This window comes from Mya arenaria, chromosome 5 (genome assembly GCF_026914265.1).
Source record: "Mya arenaria isolate MELC-2E11 chromosome 5, ASM2691426v1".
NCBI lineage: Eukaryota > Metazoa > Mollusca > Bivalvia > Myida > Myidae > Mya > Mya arenaria.
In genome coordinates, this window is record NC_069126.1 from 43,494,695 (window position 1) to 43,520,287 (window position 25,593).

The following is a 25,593-nucleotide window of genomic DNA, read 5'->3' on the forward strand; positions in this document are numbered from 1 at the left end:
GTGAAATCTAAATATAAAAACACCTCCTGAATAACAGATTTCCTTCGCATCTCGCATTTCGCATGAAGCATTTTAAAAGCATTTAGCATCTCGCATTTTGCACAAAAATCATTTCCCAAAAAGCATTTCGCATATGGCATAACACAATCAAATTGAATCGGACGAAATATTGTGCACGTTCCGAACTGCTCTCGGACCAATTATGTTTCGTATGAGTCCAATGTGGCCAAATAGATGTTCGATACAACCACGGTAAATCGAGATCTATTTTTGTGTGTGGAGCAAATCATAACCTTAAAAGCTATCTACAATGGTGGAATGATATAAATAATTTATACATATACTTGGAAAATTTTAGGGGGGCGCGCGCCGGGTCCGCCCCCCCCCCCCCCCGGAACCGCCTATGGTCTCAACGGAAGTTATTATATATACAAAAAACACACAATCAGGTCCTAACAATGTGTATACTATCTTATCGCTTTACTCATTGTGTTTACCCTTGAAAGATAATCTGTCTTACTTTACTGGATAAATCGTTCAGACGGCCGATAAAATAAACTCTCAAAGGGTTCAGTATAATTAGAGTAAAAACAAGAATTTATAACAATGATATAATTATGAAGGGTTTAACCAAAACTATAACTGGTGTGTAGCGGAGAGGTTAAATTGGCCAAAAAGCTAAATTTAGAGCTACTATTATATTGGAGTCTTTCAAAGTGATACTGGTCAATGTTATACATCCGTTAGGTTCATCTTAATTAAACGAAGTGGCGTAGATCTATATGGAATAAGTATCGAAGTTACAGTATTCTCAAGCGGTGTCAAAACGCACAGGTCTAGCTTTGGTGGTTTGTAACCTGAGAAGTTTGGCGGTCTTATGCCTGAAACATCACCCGACATTAAATGTAGGCCATATATGTTAAGATCTTCCTGTTTCATTCATGTGAACTTCCCCCTCCTATTTCGGCAATGACCTTTTTGTTATCCTGATACGGGTAGATTGCGCATATTTGGACCAGGAAGTGATCTTCAGTTTTATACAGTTTTGTGGACAGACGACACTTTGAGTTTGAAGGGGTCGGCTCAAACAGTTTGTGAATAATTTTAGATGATGGTTTCTGTATAAACGTATGATTCTTAGTAAGGCCACTACTTTTATATAAATTGGTTTACAAAACCGGCGGGTCTAATTTTCCGAAAAGTACAAAAAAATAAAAAATGAATTTCACTATTTTTTCAAAATTATTTTACCGACCGTATTGATTTTGGTGCGAAACGAAAGAAAAACGCTCAGATAAGAGTACGAATGCAGTAGATCTCGACTGGTTTGTTGTTCCGTGGCCGTATTTGCCAATTTATAGTGACAGCATGTGAGCCAGTCAACTGTTATGGCAGCGTCGATGGCAATGGCGGAATTGACGATAGCAGTCATTCTTTGTATGAAATAATTAATTAAAATATGCAGGAGTTGTTAAAATAACAATAGCAATAAACATTGGCAAATTTAACAGCCGACACAAACAATAACTGTCACGTGATTGTTGTTATTCCCCGCCAATTTAGGTCATGAAAATATTGTTGTTTATAGATAAAAAATAAAATTGTCAGCGGCTGCCATCGAATTAGTAGACACAAATATCTGTAAATTATGTGTGTGAAAAACATTTTATAACATTTTATGGTTAAATATCAAATAACAGTGCACTAAGTGTGAGTGGTGAAATCGAAAGTAAAATTTCTAAGTTGACACCGGTGACCTAGTTTCACAAGTTCGGTCGATGGTGTTTATGGATTTGAAATCACAAAATGGTTTGGAAATACTTGTTATTGAGTCAATGTAAAGCTTGTGTTTATTCTAGATAACATGTTTATTCATGTTTGGGTTAATAGTAAAGTAAAAACAATGAAAGAGTTGAACACATGCCTCAATGACATTTTAATACTAATGCCATGAGTTGTGTGCAAAACATTTAGATAAAATAACACGGAAAACTATTTTGAATAAGTCCATTTCAATTTGTAATGAACTTGATATTTCACTATAAATGAGATTTGTTGTTGTAACCAAGGAATACTCTTTAAAATGAAAAATAAACAAGCATGAAGTATAGATGCCTTGTGAACTCGTGTATACACAAAATGACGGAGTTAGAAGAAGATGAAAATATCCGATACATAATTATGGATTTCTCTGTTACTATCATTGGTACATAAAGTTAAGTCACATGCTAGATTTATTATTTTGTTATGTGATTTTTATGTACTGATGTGGTAATTTGCTGCAAGATTTGAATTTGAAATGGATTTGGTGAACAATCCATGGTAAATATCCCGGTCCGAAAATATCCGAACTTAGCATGGATCGAGTTACACACAACTAGGACCCACCATGGTAAAGGTTATTAAAACTCAAATCTAGGTCTAGTTTGGTTTTTAGTTTTTCAGGAATTGCTTTCACAAAGTTAAAGCTCAAATGTCTTCATAAAATGTTACTTCCTTATTTACAAAATTGGTAATTATTTCACTTTATTGGCATTTTCCAATATTGAAATAACTGAAACAATGTTTAGAAAATAGTATGTATTGTTTTAATACAGTGCATTTTTTTTGTATTTTAATGCGTAAAATTGCTTTCTCTTTTTTTCAATTTAATATTGTTCAGTTTAGTGTTCTGCATTCACTTTTGCTTTAACATACCCTTGAAGCTTAACAGATGTCTTGCTGAGTGATATTCAATGTATCTTTAAAAAAAGTGTAATTTATACATGTAAACATGTTTTATAGTCAATTTCATTGATGTTTTATATGCACAGTATGTAAGATTTAAACTGTGTGTTTAATTAGAACTTTGAAACTTTGAGTGTATTAAAACATGCATTAATAGCAGTTTAAAAATTTAAAATGTCATGTAAATGATATAAATGTTCAATGTTTTTATGTTGTTCTCTGATTTTTACCCTTTAAGAGTATGTTTTGTGACTTTTTTCCTTTTTTTTTTTTTTTTTTTTTTCGACCGCCCGGTGGACATTTTTCCCAAAAATTCTTGTAAACCAAAAAATAAAAAAGGAGTGGCCTAAAATAAAACACACACAAAACATCATTATAGATATGGTGAGGCATTCACAGTTTCCAAAAGAGACTTGAATGTCGCAATGTTTAATTACGGTTCTTTGGAAAATAATGTTTTGAGACGGTCCATATTGTCAATCTAAAGACTACCATTTTAAAATCGCTACAAAGGTTAAATAAAGCTATGTTTTATTTTTAAATTTAAAGTACACGAATCTTGAATTTATCAAAGCACTAGTATATATGGAGACTGATATAAAACGACAATAGTATTTTTCTGTTAATTAGTTAATTAGAGGAGAGCATTAGTAGGCCCTATTTTAGGTAACCGTTCAACAGTTACAAGTGTTTATTATGGAGGCTAGTGTTGATTTTTTAAATGTTGCATTAACCAGTATGTAAAGCTATAAATAGAAAGTAGAACTATGTAGTGAATAAAACTGTTTGATCTTTAATATTATACGATTTTCAATTTTCCCGCTCTCACAGGTTATGCTCCACCATAGACTTACCATTAGGTACGGGGTGGGAAACAAATATCTTCCATTCGTAGTCATGCAAATACATTGTAAATGTACCAGATGCGGTAAGGACATATGCTGCGCTCACTATTTAAATATTGAATGTTTTAGCATTGCGGTCTATGGGGCATGAAATCATTTGGTAATATATGTTCATACATAAATGAACCGCAATTCTAAAGTATGCATTATTTATGCTAACACTATTTATTTGCATAATTTCTGTGGGATAATCCAACTAAAATGTTGAAAAGGCCTGAAAGTAGTAAAAAAATTCGGCTGTTTCCACAGCAGCGGCTACCATGGCGTCACTTGTTTTACCGATGACCTCGATCAAAAACGTCATTTGACCAATTACAAAGGTCGTTTTTGTATTCCAAAGTTTTTTTTTCGAAGATGTTTGCGTTCAGCGAAATATAATGCAATTGAACAGAAAATGAACAGATATACTTTTATCTAAGGAAGACCAGTAGGAGTGTAAATAACTGAATATAAATGCATGAAGTCAAACATCAGGTATTGTATAACAATTGGTAAACCCAGTTTTACGGTGTAGCAATATTGGGTCCTGATTTTATTCAAACAAATTGTGTAATGAACATGACTGATAACTCTGTGCCTTTATTAGAATCATTATTTACATAAATTTTGTTTTGATCTGAAAATAAGACACAAAACACGTCAACAACACGTCTGCAATTATAATAACTGAAACTCTTCCTGAAACAAATTGTGCCTGTTATTTATTTATAACATAGACTAACTGAAACTCTTCCTGAAGCATTGTGCCTACTTATAATCATATCATGAAATATATCACCTAATATAATGATGTCAATGGTTGTTAAGTATTCAAGTCACATCCTTGTATTTGCATCTTTAAAATGATTTGTCATGTGAAAAGGAAGCTCTCACAACCAGGACATTTACTGAAACCCCCCACTCCTATCTCAAGTATGCAATAACAATAATATCTTAACTTAGGTATATGACCTGTCAACATTCAAGTAGCACTTTAAATGGGGAAGTTAAGATATAAAACCACCTAAATGTTCACTTAAACTCAAATTTTAAATTAGGGGTCAGTTCAAACATGTTAGTGAAAATAAAAACCATGATTTTATCAAATTATTCCAAAGTTATACGATTTGTTACAAAATCATTTGACTTAGTAAATAAGGTTTTCATTTGCGTTTATAATGCACCAAGTCATTTTATTTGGAGTCAATAAACAAGAAAGTTGGTCTCAGCTATTTCGTAATGGTCCCCGGTTACGAATTCTTCTTCCTGATCGATGCTTGATCATGTACACACACCGAGCGTGATCGATGGACGGGAAAGAACTCAAACTACGTGGATCTGAAAATCTGTTTGAATTGATGTCCCCTAGCAAAAGTTATAATCGTGAGCTTGATTGTGCTTTCGAAAGGGTAATCATTATCCCAGATGACAGTCCGCCCACATATGATTCCCCCTAGAGTCACTCTTGGGATATTGATTTTTCATGGCAACATATTCACAACTTCGAGGTGGTATTTTGAGTGCAAGTATCGGCTCGCTTAAGGTCAATGCCACACGCCATGGCTTAAAGGGTCAAGGGCGATTTTTGTGTGCGATCCAGAACTCATCATCCGATCAATTGACCCCGAACTAGTTTGTTACAACCACATCGGTAAAGCGTGCAGAGCACATATTTCCACCATATTCGTTCCTTCATAAAGCGGGCAAAGGTGGATAGCCGCTATGCTTGTCGGCTCCTGAAAACATAAAATAGATAAGAATTTTCAGTTGTTTAAAACACAATGACGACGCATGAACCAGCATTGTAGCTCTCCTAGATGACATGTTTCATGTCCGTTCCAGGTTTTGACGTTAGACCGGGGGGGGGGGGGGGGGGGGGGGTGACATTTAGGGGCGTAGGTTTTTGACTTGTGCCTCTCCCTCAGAACCGAGATATATCAGGCTTGGCATGGGTTTTAGGTTTTAGGGTATCTCCCCCTTCAAGATTTTAACAATATCTTGTCCGAAGTGGTTTATTTTGGGCCTGTTCATTACTTTTGTTCTCCTATTGAAATAAAAAAGTAAACTTGGACGATTTTAGGGGGTAGGTAGGTCGCGCCGGATGCGTCCTCCACTTGTTTCGCTATATATGGACAAATTAAGCACATTGCACGTATACACAACTTACACATGTATATAGTTCAACAAGCTCTTACAAAATACAATTGTTATCTGAAATAATACCTTTACTGCAAGTGTAATCACACATAGTTTAGGGTTCGCACAACACAAAAGTAATGGATAGGTCGACAATCATATAACATTTCAGATTTAATTTTTTTATTTGGTATTAAGATGCATTCGTTTACAAGTGTAACAAATACATCCTTTGCAACAAGTTTTTGTGTATGAGTTGAGAAAATTTCCGAAGGAATATTGTAAATAAGAATAGTAATTTTCGTCAGTACGAATATGTGCTGTTTCAAAAAAATCCCAGGGTATCAATTCAACAAGTCTTGTGTTTTTGCGTCCTTTAAGCCTTCACATGATCAAATTGTATTTCGTAAAATGTGCTTACCTCTTAAAACAACTACACATGTATGAAAGGACACATATTTGATGTTTTTAGATACTGAAACTTGAAATGACATAAAATTTGACTTTTTAAAACAAGTCTTTTTTATATCACACGTACTGGCAGTTCCTGAACATAGACACTAGATGTGAACAATTGACACTATTACCAAAATACATGTGGTAATAACGTTTCTGTAGCACTGAAAGAAAGGCATAACAGGCGTGTTTGGTAAATGGTTAAAAAAACTGGTATTATGCAAGCATACATGCATCGTATTACTAAAAGTATTGAAAGGCAAGCTAACACCATTCTCGTTCACCAGAGTTACGTACCTTTCACCTGAGTAATTTTATCACGATCGAAGCTCTGATGCATGAGAATGGCTAACACAAAAAGCAACTAAAGCAATATACACAGGTTTTTATGTAAAATAAATCTTAACAAGGTATTAACATACAAAATACAAAAGGCTTCGGGCCAAACACACTCCACCTGAAAAAGACTTTGAAAAAATACACTCGTAATTGGGATTCTGATGGAAAATAGTATCGATGGATACATTTATTGTATGCTTTCCGGTTTTATGGAGATTAATTAGTGAACTCACAGTAAAAATTCACTGTTTTAACCAGTGAAATAACGTTAAGGTTTTTTTAGCCTTTATTTCAAATCAAACGTCATTGCGCATAGTGCTGGGACACACATTCAACGAGATAATTCTCGAAATGACGTTACATTCGCATAAAATTTGGTGCGCTGGTATGTTTCTATGCAAAAATAAGTTTATTTGGCAAAAACTTGAAAGATGTAAAGAACGATAATTCTGCCTGAGAGTTTTTGAGTACCGCTTATAACCGCATATTAAACTGGATTTTCTTGTCAACGGTGTACGCATTTGAGGTAATTTTTCGTTGGGTCCGTAGATAAAATCGAAGACGTCCGGCGGCAAATTCGGATAACAATAGTACATGACTTTCTCTTATTATTCAGCTGTATCTTGATAGTCCACTCTTATAATTATGTTCTTTGCACATTTTATTTCACTGCTTGGCTACCATTATTTAATACAAATATTTATGAACCTGTGGTACCTGTGAGCGAGTGACATACCGAGGAAACAACGGCGACAACTTCAATTTCAGTTTACATGCAACTTAATCAAGATAAAATAAAGACGCAACATAATCAAGATTGTATAAAAATAAAACCTTTTTTATCTTGTAGTTGTTGCTTTATTACATGCAGGTCATGGAAGTATAGCAATCCTCTGATTAAGAGTGCACTTGGTGTCGATGGGGCTCAAACTCATGATCCGGAACACAAGTTGCGTTCAGATGCTCTAACTGATTGTGATAATCGAGCAGTGGGTTCTTAACACATTCAAAATATACTCAACCCTGTTGTTTTTTACGCCAGACTCGGTGAATTTAATCTGGTAGGAAAAGTGCTTGTACATTAGGACCTATGTGACTGCCTGAACACAAGCATGGTGCTCTTACCGATTAAGCTAACAGAGCAGCTGTTTCTTACTCACACAAGGTGTCAGTTATACTGGTTGAGAAGCAGTTTCGGACAGTTTTTACAAGTTTTTATTGAAATATTCATACGTGTTTAAATCCCTACTATTTTTTTCATATTTTAGACAACTACAGTGCAAGCTGCTATTGTCGATATTTTTTAACATGTGTGACGTCACATAAAGTGTATCTAATAGGGGCGCAAAGAGGGTACTTACATTGTTCTGATTAGCTTATGATGAGAAGCAGTTTCCGACAATTTGAATGCGGGGCATATTTAAGGTGCCTGTTGTGTGTTTTTATTATCCGTTTATTTAATAAAGTAAGTATAAGACTGTAATAAGAGAAATGTTATTTAATTTTTCAGCATTTACGAAAAATTTAAACCTTAAAATTTACGACATTCAATTCATACTCGAAAATCAGGCAGAGACTGAATATCAATGATTCTTTATTCATTTCTAATGGAAACTTGTGTTTGTTTACATTTAAGTGAATGTGGATGCGAAACAAGCATGACACCAGTGTTTACAAATATGTACACAATGATCATCGTTTGTATAAGTCAATTAAGGAAAACCTTGTAGCTATTCATAGATATGCAAATTAGGTTCACACGCATGCGCAATACGCTGCGCGTGCAGATCCCCCACGTGCAAGTTTGTGTACAAAATGAAAAATAAACATTAAACATTTAATAATTATAAAAAGTTTCTTACGTGTCTCGGTAAGAATTTCAACTTTAGATTGCCTAGTTACCATATAGTTGAATTGCAGTACCTTCTTTATGAAGATCTAAGGAAGGTACGCGAAAAAGCGATTTGTCGGAAACTGCTTTCCGTCGGAAACTGCTTCTCAACCAGTAATGATTGAATAGCAAACTATGGCTCTTTAGGCTTTTGAAAAAAATGCTTAATTATTTTGAATAAAATCAATGTAGATTCCTTTATTGTTTAGCAGTTCTTATGAACCAGTCAATTGTAACCTTGGCCACCCATATTCAGGGATAGACTGGGAAATGGCCGTGTTTTTACCTTTCAGGTGGCCCCAAAGTGCGGGGTGAATGCGGTGGTTTTTGTCTTTGGCAAAATATAGCGGGAAAGGGGCCTTTCCTTAGGTCCCTTGGTAGTGAGGGCATTAGTTGGGGAATTTACCATCAGTTCATCACCGCAGGGCGGGATTTTAGCCGGGGTTGGCTGGACCATAAGTCAAATTCCCCGCACTACTATTTTTTTCAGAAATAAGTTGGGTATTCAAAACATTTTATGTGTTATTATTTATTTATATGAAACTTAAATGTTTGTCTGTCTTATATCAGGTTTCATTTAAGCTAGCTTTTAGCTGCTAGATTGGCAATGCCAGAAGTGTATATTTTCCCCAATTTGGAGCTGTAAAATTAGTTCAACTTGGCAAAAACTAGACAGAGAGTTATAAACAGAAATTGGCACTTTGTTAATAAATTTGAAAAAAACACCCTACAGCTTTATCATATATGTTTATTTATTTGTTAAATTTGCTGTGATTTCTTGACTTTTTTCCCCAATTTCTAACATCTTCATGCGAAAATTCCCAATAATGGCAATTTGAATGGCATGAGTTATCTTCTAATATAATGAAATGAAGCCCAATATAAATACATGGACATCTGAGATTTGATAGCCTTTAGATAATAATTATAATAGTAGTTAAATTACAAGTTATATATAAAGCATTAATCAGTTTACATAATTTATAAGTATTCATATTTGCTTTCAGAACCAAGATGAACAGAGAAAGTGAGTTAGCAAGGCAGTTGCAAGAATGGACGACACAATAAATGAACTTCAACTTACAGTCGTCCCACTCAGCAGCATTTATCCAGTGAAGTTGAGAGTATGTTCCATTTGCTGTTATGATGTTTATAATAGTTAATGTAGTGTTATTTTAGGAATCAAAATTAAGATTTCTCCAAACTCATTATAAAATCGAGAACATGTTCAAGCACCTGCTTGATTACTGCTTTAATGTTGACATAATCAATGTCATTTGTGTTATTCTCCAAAGTTGTGCATTCAAATTTGTTTCCTGGGTATTGTGCATTTTTTATTTTCTGTATCTTCTTACAATGAAGTGCAACCAATTACAAAATAAAAACTGGCCACTACGTAGTACGATTCACTTTAACTGCAGCAAAAGGCGGACGAATATTATGCTATTGTTACTAATGTGTACGATTCACTTTAACTGCAGCAAAAGGCGGACGAATATTATGCTATTGTTACTAATGTCAGCGAACAAAGAATAAAGATATTTTCACAAGTTTTTCACAAAGATGTTATGATAGTACTGTACAGATTCTTTCAACATAAAAATGCAAAAATGAGTTAGTGCAGTGTCATATACCCGGTACTTTGTCATTTTGTTGAAAATAATTTTTGTTCTTTCAATTTCTTTCATTGCCAAATTCAGAAGGGTAAATTTCTCTGCTTTTCAGGCCTTGTAAAGGACCAGGATCCGCAATATGGCAATGTGTGACGAGAGCACATTATTACAGCCTGCATATGGACGCTGGTACTAAAAAAAGGACGATTTTATGATGGCAACATTTCTTTTTTATCTGTGTTGCTGAAATTTAGTTTTTTTACATTTACAAATCATCAAAACTCACACAGCAACTGACAGATACTAATTTGAACAGCAATTTGTAAATCCATGCCTAAAGTAATTCAATTTTTAATAGCGTTTTGGCACAATAGAACATTTTCAGTCGCATTTTAACAGACAGTTGAACCTCATTGGCTCAAACTCCCAGGGACCTGTAAAGATACTTCAAGCCTTCAAAATTTTGAGCCAAGTGGGAAGTTTAACGTTCAGTGTAAAGAATTAGGTCTTTTTCATAGAGTTTGAGCCCACGAGGAATTCGAGCCAAGCGCATTCGAGCCAAGAGGGTTCGACTGTATTCATTTGCCTAAGAGTTTGAGATGATCTTATGAAGATGTATTGTAATTGGAAGAAGCATTTTGTTTAAATTTCACTCAACATAAATTCTTCAATGTAAGTGATCATATATAAGTTAAATGAGTTCACTTTAAGTCAGTCATTTTTTAACCTTGAAATTGGAATCCAATTTAAGATTTTAGAGTCTATATCAAATTTATGTATGGCTTAGTACCTAAAAACTGTCTCACTTTTGATGATCATTATAGGTGATATTAAGGCATGCAAACATCAATGCAGACAATGAAGATGGGGCTGTTAATCAAATGCATGCAGGATGGATATACTAGTCGCATGATTACCCTGTACAAATTTTTTGTTTAGGCTAGGATTCAATATTCTCCCACCTCAGATAAGTAGATCCAATAATTTAACCATGCTAGATATTCTTATCTTGCCCACGGGCGAAGATAAAATGCCCGTATGGAACTCATTTTTAACGGTCACCACATGATAATAACCTCCCTTGTTGAAGACTGTCGTCAGTAGCATTAAGGAAATCTTGTCTTATGGTAATATTTAGAACGATAATTAATTATTTCTCGCTTCAAATGTCACCATAAAACAGTTTTCACGCACCATTCAAGAAATATTCTTTCATTTTCCTTAGAACTATTCAAAAAGACCGATTTGACTATTAACATTAACTGGATCACTGCGCGTGTATCCATGACAACCACGTGCTATCGCATATCCATATGCAATTATTTTAACTAAGCACAAAAGAGTTCCAGCAAAAAATACATTTTTAATTAATTTTGTTTAACTGAGGTGGGAGAAAAAGCATCTACCATAGCCGCTTGTGTAAGATAGTTTCATCTCGACCCCCGCGCAGGGTGTTTTGCAGAAACTCGGTAAACCTCGTTTCCGCAAAACACCCTATGCTCGGGTCGGAATGAACCTATCTTACACTCTCGGCCATGGAAGATACTTATATACTATTTTATCAAACACAGTAGTTAATTAATGAGGGTAATCGTAATTTGACTAAAGAGTCAAGTCAAAATGAGCTAATATATACATAATTTAAATTTGTACACTAGCATCTGGCACCATTTACTTGTCGTTGAACTTCCGAAAAACATTATGACACAAGAATGAAGATAAAGCTGTTCATGTTTGCAGAGAAACACATTTAAAGAGTTATTTTTGCTCGCTACATGTTTTTATTTCTTTTCATTTTTTCAGAACAGTTGAGACAGTAAATGGCAAGCTGGCATTGTATCCTCATATAAACTATGAACACTGAAAAAAAGTTAAAGTTAAGGTAATATTTCTTTTATGCCACATATTTTATAATTAAAATGCTGCATATTGATATTTTTAGCATCAAACATAATAATTGTGGATGTACGAAGCAACGTTAGAATATAGAAGGTTTTGGTACTTTCTGGCGTTCACCCCATACATGCCATATCCCTTTGGTGGGGGAAAATCCCCATGATTTTTTTTTTATCTTATTTTAGGAAAATTTTACAATGGACAATGATGACAAATAGTGAAACCACATCTGTGAGTGAAACTGCATGTAAACAGACAACTCCAAATGAAAGAAATTGTCTTCATGAATTACAATGAATATTTATGTTTATTTTTGATAAATGCCTAAAGGAAACATGATTGCAGGCTTTTACAAGAAGTGTTTACAGTAATTTTTAAAGGTTATCATAGCAATAAATATATGTGATTTCATTTTTTCGTCCTTGCGTCTGAAATTATTTTGATATTTCACCCACTCAGACCTGCTAAAAGATTTTCCTTGAATTATATTAAAATCCCCCTGAATTTTCAGCCTTTCTGAACAAACCCCTGGAATGGTCTCCAGAAATATGGCATGTATGTGACCCCCTGAATTATTCTACTCAAAATGTGCAAAGGGTCACCAGTGATCGAAATTATCACAAGCACACAAGCCCTGCACTTGTATAATGCTTTACTGGCTTGATCAAATGCTTGATTTTATATAGTAGGGTTTGTTAAAAAAAAATTGATGCCAAACTCTAGTGTAAGGATTCAGGTTTATTCATTTTAAAGTGTGATTTCAGGACTGCGTCACCTGAGTGTCCATTCAGGATCTTACATGTTTTGTAATGCATAAAAAATAAAACAAGTGTAGTGAAAGTTATAAAGTGAGCGTTGTCTTTATAAATTACCTACCTCCAGCTGCAAGATGTACACACCACATGGTAAGAATGTCATATATGTGAAAATAGTCTTGAGGGGTCTTTTGATTTTTTTTCACTCAAACTGTATAAATTTGCACTATTGCTTTAATATTTAATGGCTAGGTAAAAAATATCAGGCATTTTAGGCGTGTGTGACAAATATATGTTACTTTTTTGCTTGTCTCTCTCAAGCTACGAAAAATAAATACATTGTACCGGTAGTTTAATGAGCTTTTGTGACACATACCCAACCCATATGCGATCATTCAGCACTTTTACTGCATAACACAGTGGATACAAGTCCTGACGAGTATAAATATAACTTAGTCAAAGTTCTATGCAAAGGATCATTGCTACACCGTAGTGCAAGAGCTCAAGTACTGTATATTAAGTACCGGTAAGCAGTTATTGAGTTTTTGCATTAAGTTGACAAAATGTGATTTATAATAACACAAATTATCAGCAATAACAACAAATAATGAAACCTAAACCTAGGCAAAACCAGCACAATTGCCATTTGAACTCTCCATTTTGGCCAGCTGTCTGTTTTTAATAAGAACCCTGTTCAATGTTGCCTGAAGGTTTGTTTTTTAACATTAGGGTAGATGGTTAATAAGTTTATCAAGGAAAATGTATGCAGTCTATGAACTTACAAGCCCTATAATGGTAAATTGTTTTCTGGGCTTGCTCATATTCTGGATTTTTAATATGTTGAGCTGGGTTTATTTTACTTTTTTTATCTTAAGCACTTCTGTAAAGTTTGATGAGGAATCAGGCATGTTGCATTTAAGTCTACATTTGCTGACTGTATGTTGATACACTTGTAGTTCTTCGGGCATTTTATCGTTTAGACTGCATCTGTATGCAGTGATCAAAATTGTCAAACATCTTTGTCGTATGCACATTGCTTGCTTTATGTGGAAGACAACCATTACATATTTTCATATATACTGATAAGCACTAGTGTAATATAATTAAGTTGAATTTGTTTTTGCCTGTATATTAAGCACTAAACTTTATACCAAAAAATAACAAAAAAGTTTCATTTCTACCATCGAATGTGGCGTATGATAAAATAATCTTACATTCATTGCCATTTAATACAAAATTTTATGAAACTTGTTATCGAAAAGCTCAACAAAGGATCACATTATAACTTTCCTAAACTGGTTTCATATTTGTTTGTATTAAATGGTAAATCATGTGTAAGATATGCCCTTTTATATGTTATGTATTGCAGAAATGATATCAGTGTCAAGTTGTTGAATTCTCTACTCTATACTTCATTTATTCTTGTTTGACTTTACAGAGTGAAGGTACCATCAGGTTTTCAACAGCAAGCGCCATAAGGTCACCCTCCCTGACTGCGTTACGGTTTGTGTGAAATCTACTGATGCCCTGGCACAGTATCTGAAATATGTGCGGTGTCTCCACAACAGATGGTGTGGTGCATTGAAAATATCATAGCAATGTAACAGGTAAACAGAGGTGATATCATATTGTGCTTGCTATTCTGCATGTTATATAATAGAGGGTATCTGTTTGTTCCAGTGAAAGAATGGCATATATATCACTGAGTGAGCACCTAAAGCTACCGGCTTATTTCCCAAGTGGCTACAAAAATAGCAGAAATCATAACAATAAATCTAACAGGCAAAATAGTGTCAAAATTGCCAATTATGTTGGTAACTGTAATATTGTGTTTATGGGTTTAAGTATGATGGTGGAGAAGTCAGGGATCTGGCCAGACAGCCATCCTTGTACAAGAGTGAACATCAGTTGTCATCTAACATTGGTAACTGTAATATTGTGTTTACAGGTTCAAGTATGATGGTGGAGAAGTCAGGGATCTGGCCAGACAGCCATTCTTGTACAAGAGTGTACATCAGTTGTCATCTAACATTGGTAAATGTAATATTGTGTTTACAGGTTCAAGTATGATGGTGGAGAAGTCAGGGATCTGGCCAAAAAGCCGTCCGTTTACAAGAATGTACATCTGGTATTGCAGGTATCTGTCAAAAAAGTATTTAAGTTATAGATACTTAATAGAATTTTGACATTCCTACATGAATGTACAAGAAATTTTATAATGTACAAACAAGATTTGTCTCTAAATACTGGTAAAGTTTTGTAAGTTCAGACAAAGCATAGGCATCAGACAAAATAAAAGCATTTGCACAATACTGATTTTTTATTGTCACTAGTCAATTAACAAATGTAGACACATTTTCACCAAGATCTGGTGTGTAGTTTTAAAACAAAGCAAAGATATAAACATGCAGAGCCACCATTAAAAATTTGAAGCTGGATGTAAGAAATCCTTACCGTCAAATTTTGGAAGTTTTTCTCTGAAAGCAAAGGTTCAGTTTCATGGACGCTGAGAGTTTTTTCCTCTATTTCCAAACTACTGTTTTAGGTTTAAATGATTTGCAAAAACAATATGCCAACTTCAAAGTTTTGTAATCAAATATGTCATTTTACTTCCATGGTTATTAAAACTGTGGCCTCGAAAGTAAGATCTTGATCCCTTGTCTTCACTCTTGGAATGGAATATCTTTATAGGGAAGATTTTTTTTACTTTCAAGCCCTCGACCTTGGAAATTTGAGGTCATTTTGAGGGGGAAAATATAAGCTATAATTCTGAACTACCCTTATAATGGAAGCCCTCAACATGTCACCTTGAACTTGAGAACAAACGTCATAAAACGGGAGATTTATGTCCCAACATGCATGCTGTCGAGGAAATGAAGTAAACATGAGTACACTTATTAATATGAAGACAATATTATTTGGGAATCAAGGTTTTGAATTTACACAACTCTTTTTTTTTAAATATTTCTTTCTATAGTCATTACCAAATTAACAATGTATGGAGATATTACAGTGGTAACATAAAAGATATTTTAAAAGAATTTTAAACATTTTAGGCAAGGGAGACAAATCTATCATGAAAGAAGATAAACTGCGTGTCTCAGTGACTCTCCTTTAATGATAGTATTTTTAGTGTTATAATATTATCATTATTATAAACATGGTTTTCCAAGTTATTCACCCCCCACATTGGCAAAGGGAGGCCAGTCATGTTAGTGATTGACATTATGTGTTGATTTCAATTCAGACTGTCATTAAGAATGGCACTGTACTGCTTGGACTGCCAGGGGAAAAAGACTCACCTTCTCCAACTGCTTGATGTGAAGTTAAAATTGTGTCTAACACTTAACAAAAATAGAAAATTGTACTTTATTTATATTCACTTCAGATATTTGGACAACTGAAGGCCAGATTGGATGGCATATGTTAAAGCCAGCTGTATGCCCGCAAGGAACAGTAAAACGTACACTTTTCAGCCATCCTGTGACACTCGATCAACCAGACGGCTTCCACATCTATCCAGTGGGCATGTGAGTTGACACTACGGTGGCCGCTCAACCATGACACAATTGATCAATCACAGCTCGAGTTCAGCCGATGTTCACGAAACATAGAAAGGGTAAAAACTTTGCAAATGTTGGAATTGTTTGAAGATTTTTATGGCGGAGAGTAAATATTAAAGCTGCACTCTCACAGATTGAACGTTTTGACAACTTTTTTTATTTTTTTGTCATTGAACAAGCCAATTTTTGCGAAAATCCATGGGAACCAGTTAAATAAGACTGTTGACAAAAAGTCAGATTGCAGATTTTTATATTTCAGTTCAAAAATTGATCTTTTATGCATTTTTCTTAAACCGTTAGTAACGGTTTAGGCCATAAAACCTTAATTTTCGAAAGGAAATATGAAAATCTACGATCTGCTTTTTTGCCACCAATCTTATATTATTGGTTTGCAGATATTTACGCAAAAATATGCTCTTTCCAAGACAAAAAGTAAAATTGTTGTAAAAATGGTAAATCTGTGAGATTGCAGCTTTAATATACAATAATTTAATAGAATAAAACTTGTCCTGCCTGTCACTAACACTATAGCAAAACTCATGGGCCATTCTTTGTGAAAACCTGTTGACACTAATATAACTGAGCATCTAGAATTTGATAGAGAACTATTGTGTGTTTCACATGTAATACAGATTGACATTGGAGAAAATGACTTCAGTTAAATGGCTTTGTTCTTTTCCCGAACCAAATCACAAATGACTAACATAATTGCTATGTAGCATTACTAATACTTTTTTTTACATTGACGTTTTTAGCCGGATTTTTCATTGAAAAATTAAGGATTATAGAATGGCGAAAACAGGGCGGGCGGGCGTGCGTTAACAATTCTGCGTTAAACTTTTCATTTTATGAGATAAAATCAAGAGTTTTTATCCCATGGTTATCAAACTTGGTCAGACTATCAGCATGGTTTCTTGAATATATATGAATATGGGTCATCTCGGGTCAAAAACTATGTCACTAGTTCAAATCTTTAGAATAAATAAATTCAACAATTTCTATCAAATCTTGATGAAACATGGTAAGAATGCTTTTCTGCATTATATCTCGCATATTTTTTAATATGGGTCAACTTGGGACAAAATCTAGGTCACTAGGTCAAATCCTAGGAAAAATATTTCCACGTCACAAATTCAACATTTTTTTCATATCTTGATGAAACTTGGTCAGAATATTTGTCTGCATAATATCTTGAAAGTTCTTTAATATGGGTCATCCCCAGTCAAAATCTAGGTCACAAGGTCAAATCTTAGAAGAAAGAATTCCACAGTCATAAAAATTCATTACCAGGTAATTCTTGTCAAATCATTATGAAACTTGGTCAGAATATTTGTCTACATGTTGTCTTAAACATTTGTGAATATGGGTCACCTTAGATCATAAACTAGGTCACTAGGTCAAATATTTTCCCAATGCCATAAAAATGAAATCTTAGATGATAAAGTTGGTCATCTAGGGTCAAAAACTAGGTCTCTGGGACAGATCTTATTGGAAAAGCTGATGTATTTACAAAATAATCATTTTTCCTCATACAAATGGAGTAGTTTCTGTTGATGATTGATCAGGTTATTTGTATGAAGGATATCTCCGATAAGTATAAATATGGGTCTTTTTGGTTAGAATTACTATTTCACTAGCTCAAATCGTAGGTTTGCAAAATTGCATCGTCAAATAAGAAATCCGGTGTTGCCGCATTGGCTTCTTGTTTGTTATGTAATTCATGCAATGTCATTAACATGGTACAATTCTTGGTTTTGTCCATAACAGTTAAACTGTAAGTCCTAGAGATTAAAATCAAATGTCAGTTATGTTTTCAGTTGTTACAATTTATGAATGTGTACCATTTAGCCCTTTAAAGCGTCAGTTATTGGCTTGGACATTTGAAAATCACAAAGCACAATCTATAGTAATATTATGAACACTCCCTTTAATATAATGGAAACAGCTTATATTCATAATATTTAGGTCTGTTAAATAGTAAATGAATACTTGACAGGAATGGTCTACTTTAGAGGTCACGTTGCTTACCATTTTAAGCAAACACCACAGAAAGGTACTGACAAGGGAGACAATTGCTGATGTAATAAGCTACACGAGCAGTGCCTACAGTACAGGTATATATATATATATATATATAACTTTCTGCTGAAGAATTCTAATATCTTAGAATAGCTGAGATAGGACAAAAGATCATTCAACTAAGAACTTATCACACTGTTCCACTCTTTACTGAATATCAAGTCTTACGTACAAGACATAATAATGGAACTGTGAACGTGATGAGACTTTGGTCATATAAATTGGCTCTGTGACTTTTTGACATTATCTGACTTTACATGCGACTTAACATGTGACTTTACACGTGACTTAACATATGATTTTAAGTGTAACTTTACATATGACTTTACATATGATTTTACATGTTACTTTACAGATGACTTTACATTTGACTTTACATATGACTACATATGACACTACATGTGACACTACATATGACTTTACATGTGATTTAAAGTGACTAGACACCAGATGGTCCCAAAATCGACAAATACAGTATTTCCTCAAAACAAGCCTAGAATTGCTAATGTGAGCTAGAATGAGGCTGTTTATAGATCATTTTACATGATTAAAAGATAAATGCAACAATCATGTCATAGTCTCAGCTGAACTTACCTGTTTAATTATATGGTTTCCCAGATTAAAAAAGATGGATGAACTTTGTTAAAGATTGAATGAATTTTGTTTTATCATAAAGTGCCTTAGTTTGAAAAATAGTTAATGTGTATTTCCTTCATGAATTTCATTGATAAAAAAGAAAACCAGACCAATGTGAATGATATATATGATAAAAATTAGGGATGCAAACGAATATTCGATCAAACTTTTGGTATTCGAATGTCAAAATCGGTATTCGAATATTCGATGTTTTTTTGTTGAATAAATGTAATAATAAATATTTTGCCTACAACTCTGTTGTTGTATTTGAGATTTGGTTGTCTTGTTTTTACAACGATTGGTCCATAATGCCAGATGTGTGAATATGATGACAATACACTAAACACGCGTCATATCGTCGGATCCTATAAAAAGTCCCCGTAATTTTACAATAACCGGCTGAAAGACAAGTGACACAAAAAACAATTATTTTCGGTAAATTGCCTCTATTAATTAAGAATTTCTGAAATAAACTAGTTCCCAAGTTGGTTTTGGTTTTTCCAATTTTTTAATTAGAGGTCAATCCCAGAACGAGGCTGCTCATCCTACAGAAAGACCCTGATTGGCGCATAACAGCAATTGACCAGAAATCTATCTTAGTTCACGTTGTTTACAAATATGAAGGCAGGGGAATATTAATTAAAAGTTTTTTGTGTTTTTCTTTGTTCATAAAGTATTACTTTTTATCTTTCTGAAATGAGGAATTTCAGAGGCTCATTTTGATGAAATTCAGGGTCCGCCGCGCGTAGTGGTTGCGTCAGAGTAGACTAAAATGCTCCAGCTAGTACTTTAGCGAATATTGTAATAGTTTACTACAACTTTTAAAAGATATATTTTGGTAATTGAATATTCGAATATTCGTTCGAAAGAATTACTGAATATTCGAATATCAATTTTGCCATTCGTTTGCATCCCTAATAAAAATGCTACAACATATCTATGACTTCATTCCATATGACAGAACGGAAGAGTACCTAGAAACTGTTGTGATACGGTAACAGAATGAAAGCTATCATCAGCAATTGAATCAATGTGTAACAAAGTTACCTTTACTAACCTTGTCATAAATAATGTTTAGGAAGATTGGTTTATATATAAGGTAATATGCTCATGTATGGTCAAGGAATATGTTATCTATTAGAAAATTGCCATCCCATTGTTTAATTATATTTTTTAGTGTGCAGGATAGTCCTTGAATATTGATGAGTTTTGCAAAAAATAAGTGAACCACACTTTTGATTTTCAAGGAAGAAGACTATGATGAAAAGCATTCTATTTGGTGGCGCTGAACTGACATGTGGAAAAATATCAGAGCACAGATGGCCAGACTGGATAGGGACACACCAGAAGAGAGGTTAGAGGGTGGTCAGTGCTATATTGAGGACTTCCAGGAGAAAGTGTATTACCTTCAGGGACAAATTGTTTATTAAAAAAATCCTTTAAGATGGTCAATCCTATTGTAAAATATTATATTTGATGCTATCGGACTACTGTATATTACATTTCAAGGACATTTGTGAAATAGCATAGCAAGAATGAACACCTTGTTCTTTCCCTCAACTAAGACGATTTAAACATTGAATATCTTATCTGTTCACATTGACAAAATTATTCAAAAAATTGTTAAACTATTGCTGAATATTAGTTTTAATAATGTGCATTTGCAATCACCATGTACAGACAAACAACACTACTGAATAACTTTGCTTTTATACAGGTCATCATGGAAGCATAGTGTCAATCAACACTGTGTATGTTTACGCAACAGAAATTGCAATCATTAATACATTACAGATTTGTAAATCTCACTGGAGGCTGTTGGAAGATCCCAGAATGTGACTACTGGAATGATTCAACACACATGTAAAAGTGATGATGAAGAAAGTTGGGTCAAGTCATTCTGTGAGCATGGTTGATAAAACAGGGAATACTATCACATTGACCAAGTTCACTCAAAACCAACGAAAAGAACTCCAAGATACACTTCGACTATTTTAGGCTTAAACTAATTTAGGCCTTTGGATGCACAAAAGCTGCATATAAAGCTGCATATAAAGCTGCATATATGTTAAATCGAAAGAAAACATATTGTGTGATCAACTAAACAGCCCTTGAAAGAGTCACATGATATTATTTACTGCTTGTGGTATTTCAGCATTTAAGTCCCTGGCAGTTAAGTAAATACTGAAATATGATGATACTTCTACTCCAATCATGTAATAGAATAGCAAGAAATAACATATAATAAATTTCTATAACAGCAATTTCTATAAGTTACAGAACCCCTTAAGAAAATTTAATTGAATAAGATACCTATTGAAACAAGTTATTATATTGACAAAAAAGAAAGAAACTAAAGAAAATGCCATCTTTTTTATATCTTAGAAGTAAAAAACAAGTGTTGCTGAGTTTCATTCAAGATGCACTCTTACTCCCAAATAAGATTTACCATAATTAATAGTATTGTTTTAATGTTCCAAAAAGGAGAAATTAATGTGAAAAACAATGGTTCTTATGAAGGAAACTGAGTTTAATTTGAAAGAAATAAGCATAAAACACAGTATATCTACCTTATGAGACTATAGTAGACCACAGTAAATCTTTTATCATTCACGAATCATTTAATATTTTTTGTGCTTCCTGCTATTAAATAGATGGTTACAATCTTGCTATCAGTAATCAATATTTTCAATAAGTGGATTATTGAGTAAGTATATAAAGGTTTATCAGTCAAAATTGATGTTTGTTATACATGTGTATGTATTGATTTTGAATAATAGTGTCATTTTAATTGTTTGAATTGTCACTTTTTCCCAGATATTAGAAGTAACCATTCATCACATTATTTTGTAATTTACCAAGGCTTTTACACGTTTTAACCACTCATGAATGGTAATGATCAAGCAAAATCGATTGGAACTCTGCCTTTTCTGTAAAACAATATTTATTCATTCATTCTCATTCATGTACTATCAACAAATATTCTATGTAATTATGTTTTACTGGTTGTATACACAATATTTGGTGACGTTCATACCATTTTTGCGGTGAGTACATTTAAATTTATACCGTACTTTTCATAATGTCATACTATAACATTTAAATGACATAGGCAGTAGTTTACAGGGCTTCCATTAAGAATTTGAAACTGAAAGTATGAACTTCCTGACCATCAATATTGGAAGTTTTACATTGAAATTTGGAAGTTACAGTTTCCCTTAATACAATTTTTTCCAGTATTTTTTAAATAGTATGTTAAAAATCTAATAATTTAAAATTATATCTTGCCAGATTCACAGTTTTATGTTATAATAATTCATTTTACTTCAAAACTGATTGAAATTGTGAGCATATTAGTAATATTGACACAAGGTTTTGATATTTTGAACTTCCAAGCGTTTGGCTTTGGAAGTTTTCTTCAAAATTATGGAAGTTTTTGTACTTCCAAGAAATTAAGTTTGGAAGTTTTAATCCATTTTTAGGGAGTAGTATACTTCCAAACTTCCTTTAACGGAAGCCCTGAGTTTATATATTAAGATGGTTACAAAAACATGTTGTTAATGATGTATTTGGGATATTGTTTACTTAATACACCTGAAAGTCAAAGTCACACTATGTCACACAAGTTTTTCCTTTGACCTCATACTGTGTTTTAAACTTTGCATATCTTAGACTGTAATTAAAACATTAATAAATAGTCTTTCAATGGTAATAACTGTGTCTACAACTGCATAACAAAGTATATTTGTATTTAAATTCCAAAATTGTAATGTTCATGTCATTAATACATAATCTCACTACATTAGCTCATACATGTTTTATATATTGAATTGTGGCCGATTATGTAGCTGGGTTTGTTTATCTTTCTTTTATTACAAGGGCATTACATCATTTTTATAACTTGCGCTCTTATATTAAAACAAAGGCACACATGCAGTTAACATGCAGTAGAGAGTAAATTATTCTTGTTTTTCACATCCTTGAGAGTAATGTATATACATTTTGAATTATTATGTCTCCCCCTCTCTGGGGGAGACATATTGTTTTTGCCCTGTCCGGTAGTCCGTCAGTCCGTCCGTACGTCACACTTCGTTTCCGATCGATAACTGGAAAAACGCATGACCTAGGATCACCAAACTTGGTAGGGAGGTTGGTCGTGGGGTGTAGAGGATCCCTATTGTTTTTGGGGTCACTAGGTCAAAGGTCAAGGTCGCGGCGACCCCCAATATAAAAAACATTTCTGCTCAAAATCTTGAGAACGGTTTGACCTAGATTCACCAAACTTGGTAGGGAGGTTGGTCATGAGGTGTAGAAGATCCCTATTGTTTTTGGGGTCACTAGGTCAAAGGTCAAGGTCGCGGCGACCCCCAATGTAAAAAACATTTCCGCTCAATATCTTGAGAATGGTTTGACCTAGGTTCACCAAACTTGGTAGGGAGGTTGATCATGAGGTTTAGAAAACTCCTATATTTTGGGGGGTCACAAGGTCAAAGGTCAACGTCGCTGTGACCTCTAATGTAAAAAAATATTTCCGTGCAATATCAGGAGAATGCTTTGATCTAGGTTCACCAAACTTTGAAGTGAGGTTGGTCATGATGTCTAAATGATCCCAATTGTTTTGGGGGTAACAAGGTCAATAGTCAAGGTCGTGGTGACCTTCCATGTAAAAATCATTTGCGTGTAATATCTTTATGTCTCCCCCATTCATGGGGAGACATATTGTTTTTGCCCTGTCCGTCAGTCAGTCCATCAGTCTGTCAGTCAGTCAGTCAGTACGTCACACTTCGTTTCCGCCCAATAACTATAGAACTCTTAGACCCAGGAACTTCATACTTGGTATGCTAGTTGGTCATGACTAGTAGATGACCCCTATTGAATTTGGGGTCACTAGGTCAAAGATCAGGGTCAACGTGACCTTGAGGTGAAGAAACGGTTTCCACTCAATAACTAAAGATCCTTTGGGTCCAGGAACTTCATACTTGGTATGCTAGTTGTTCATGACTATTAGATGACTCCTATTGATTTTGAGATCAAAAGGTCAAAGGTCAAGGTTACCTTCAGGTAAAAAATGTTATGTTGGCAGTGACCTTAAGCTTAAAAATGGTTTCTGCTCAATAACTAAAGAAAGCTTGTACCCAGGAACTTCATAGTTGTTCATGACTAGTAGATGACTCCTATTGATTTTGAGATCAGTAGGTCAATGGTCAAGGTCACCGTGACCTTGAGGTAAAGAAACTGTTTCCGCTCAATAACTAGAGAACGCTTGCAACCAGGAATTTCATACTTGGTATGCTAGTTGGTCATGACTAGAAGATGACCCATATTGATTTTGAGATCACTAGGTCAAAGGTCAAGGTTGCCATGACCTTGAAGTGAAGAAAAAGTTTCCGCTCAATAACTAAAGATCCTTTGGTTTCAGGAACTTCATACTTGGTAAGCTTGTTGTTCATGACTAGAAGATGACCCCTATTGATTTTCAGATCAAAAGGTCAAAGGTCAAGGTTACCTTCAGGTAAAAAATGATACGTTGGCGGTGACCTTAAGCTTAAAAATGGTTTCTGCTCAATAACTTAAGAACGCTTGTACCCAGGAACTTCATTCTTGGTACGCTAGTCGGTCATGACTAGTAGATGACCCCTATTGATTTTGAGATCAGTAGGTCAAAGGTCAAGGTTGCCATGACCTTGAGTTGAAGAAATGGTTACCGCTCAGTAACTAAAGAACACTTGCACCCAAGAACTTAATACTTGGTATGCAAGTTGGTTATGTAGATGATCCCTATTGATGTTGTGATCAGTAGGTAAAAGGTCATGGTCACGATGACTGTGAGCTGAAAAATGGTTTCCGATCAATAATTGAATAACGCTTGCGCCCAGGAACTTCATACAATGCAAACTTCGTTTACATTTTCCATGATTAATCAACAACACTTTCTTCTCTTCACTATTTAATATAATCGAATAAACCAAACTTCACTGTTGGTTTGTCTCCAGTCCAAAGTTACAAATTTCATGTCCATCATTTATTTTTTCTCAGCTACGACCACACAATAGGGGAGACAAGCGCTTTTTCAAAAAAGCAATCTCTAGTTAAATTACTCTTTTTGTCAGAAAATATGACAATATGATGGTGTTTAAAAGGCTGTATTGTATGGTAAATATAAGTTACTACCAGTATACTGTTTAACCTGTTAGTGTACATAAATTATATATGATAGATGTTGATTAATTGCATTTGTATTTAGTCAGAATAAACCAAACTTTTATATATAAAATGGATTTTTTGTACAATTTTCTGAATAATACCAGTACAGAGAATAGTGTTAAGCAGTCTCACTCCTACCATAGCTCTTAGTCTTAGAAGTTTTGGCTAATTTTCAATTTGAGACTTTGAACGAATGCATTTTGCAAGCCATGTAATATAAAACAACAGATCAGACCAATTGATTTCAACACTTTTATTAATTACTTTTATTACACTCATATACATTAGTAGCAACAAGAATTCTGGTTTCCATTCAAAACAGTGTCTTGGTCCAAGGTCTCCATGCAGATATTTTATGTACCCAAATCTGTAGGAGGCTTGTACTGTTAGGGGTAAACTACTTTTGTGGTAACA

The 25,593-nt window shown here is 34.1% G+C and overlaps 2 long non-coding RNA genes across 2 annotated transcripts; one reads left to right on the forward strand and one right to left on the reverse strand.

The window, feature by feature from the left end:
- Positions 1 to 4,195: 4,195 nt before the first annotated feature.
- On the reverse strand, positions 4,196 to 9,771 carry LOC128233659 (uncharacterized). The gene is made up of 2 exons (XR_008260744.1): positions 9,518 to 9,771; positions 4,196 to 5,347 (listed from the first exon to the last, which is right to left on the reverse strand). It is a non-coding gene; the product is annotated as an uncharacterized LOC128233659 (long non-coding RNA).
- Positions 7,092 to 25,226, forward strand: LOC128233660 (uncharacterized). The gene is made up of 10 exons (XR_008260745.1): positions 7,092 to 7,132; positions 9,441 to 9,557; positions 10,159 to 10,235; positions 11,850 to 11,928; positions 14,136 to 14,304; positions 14,756 to 14,834; positions 16,086 to 16,316; positions 18,257 to 18,374; positions 20,223 to 20,329; positions 20,770 to 25,226. It is a non-coding gene; the product is annotated as an uncharacterized LOC128233660 (long non-coding RNA).
- The last annotated feature ends 367 nt before the right edge of the window (positions 25,227 to 25,593 follow it).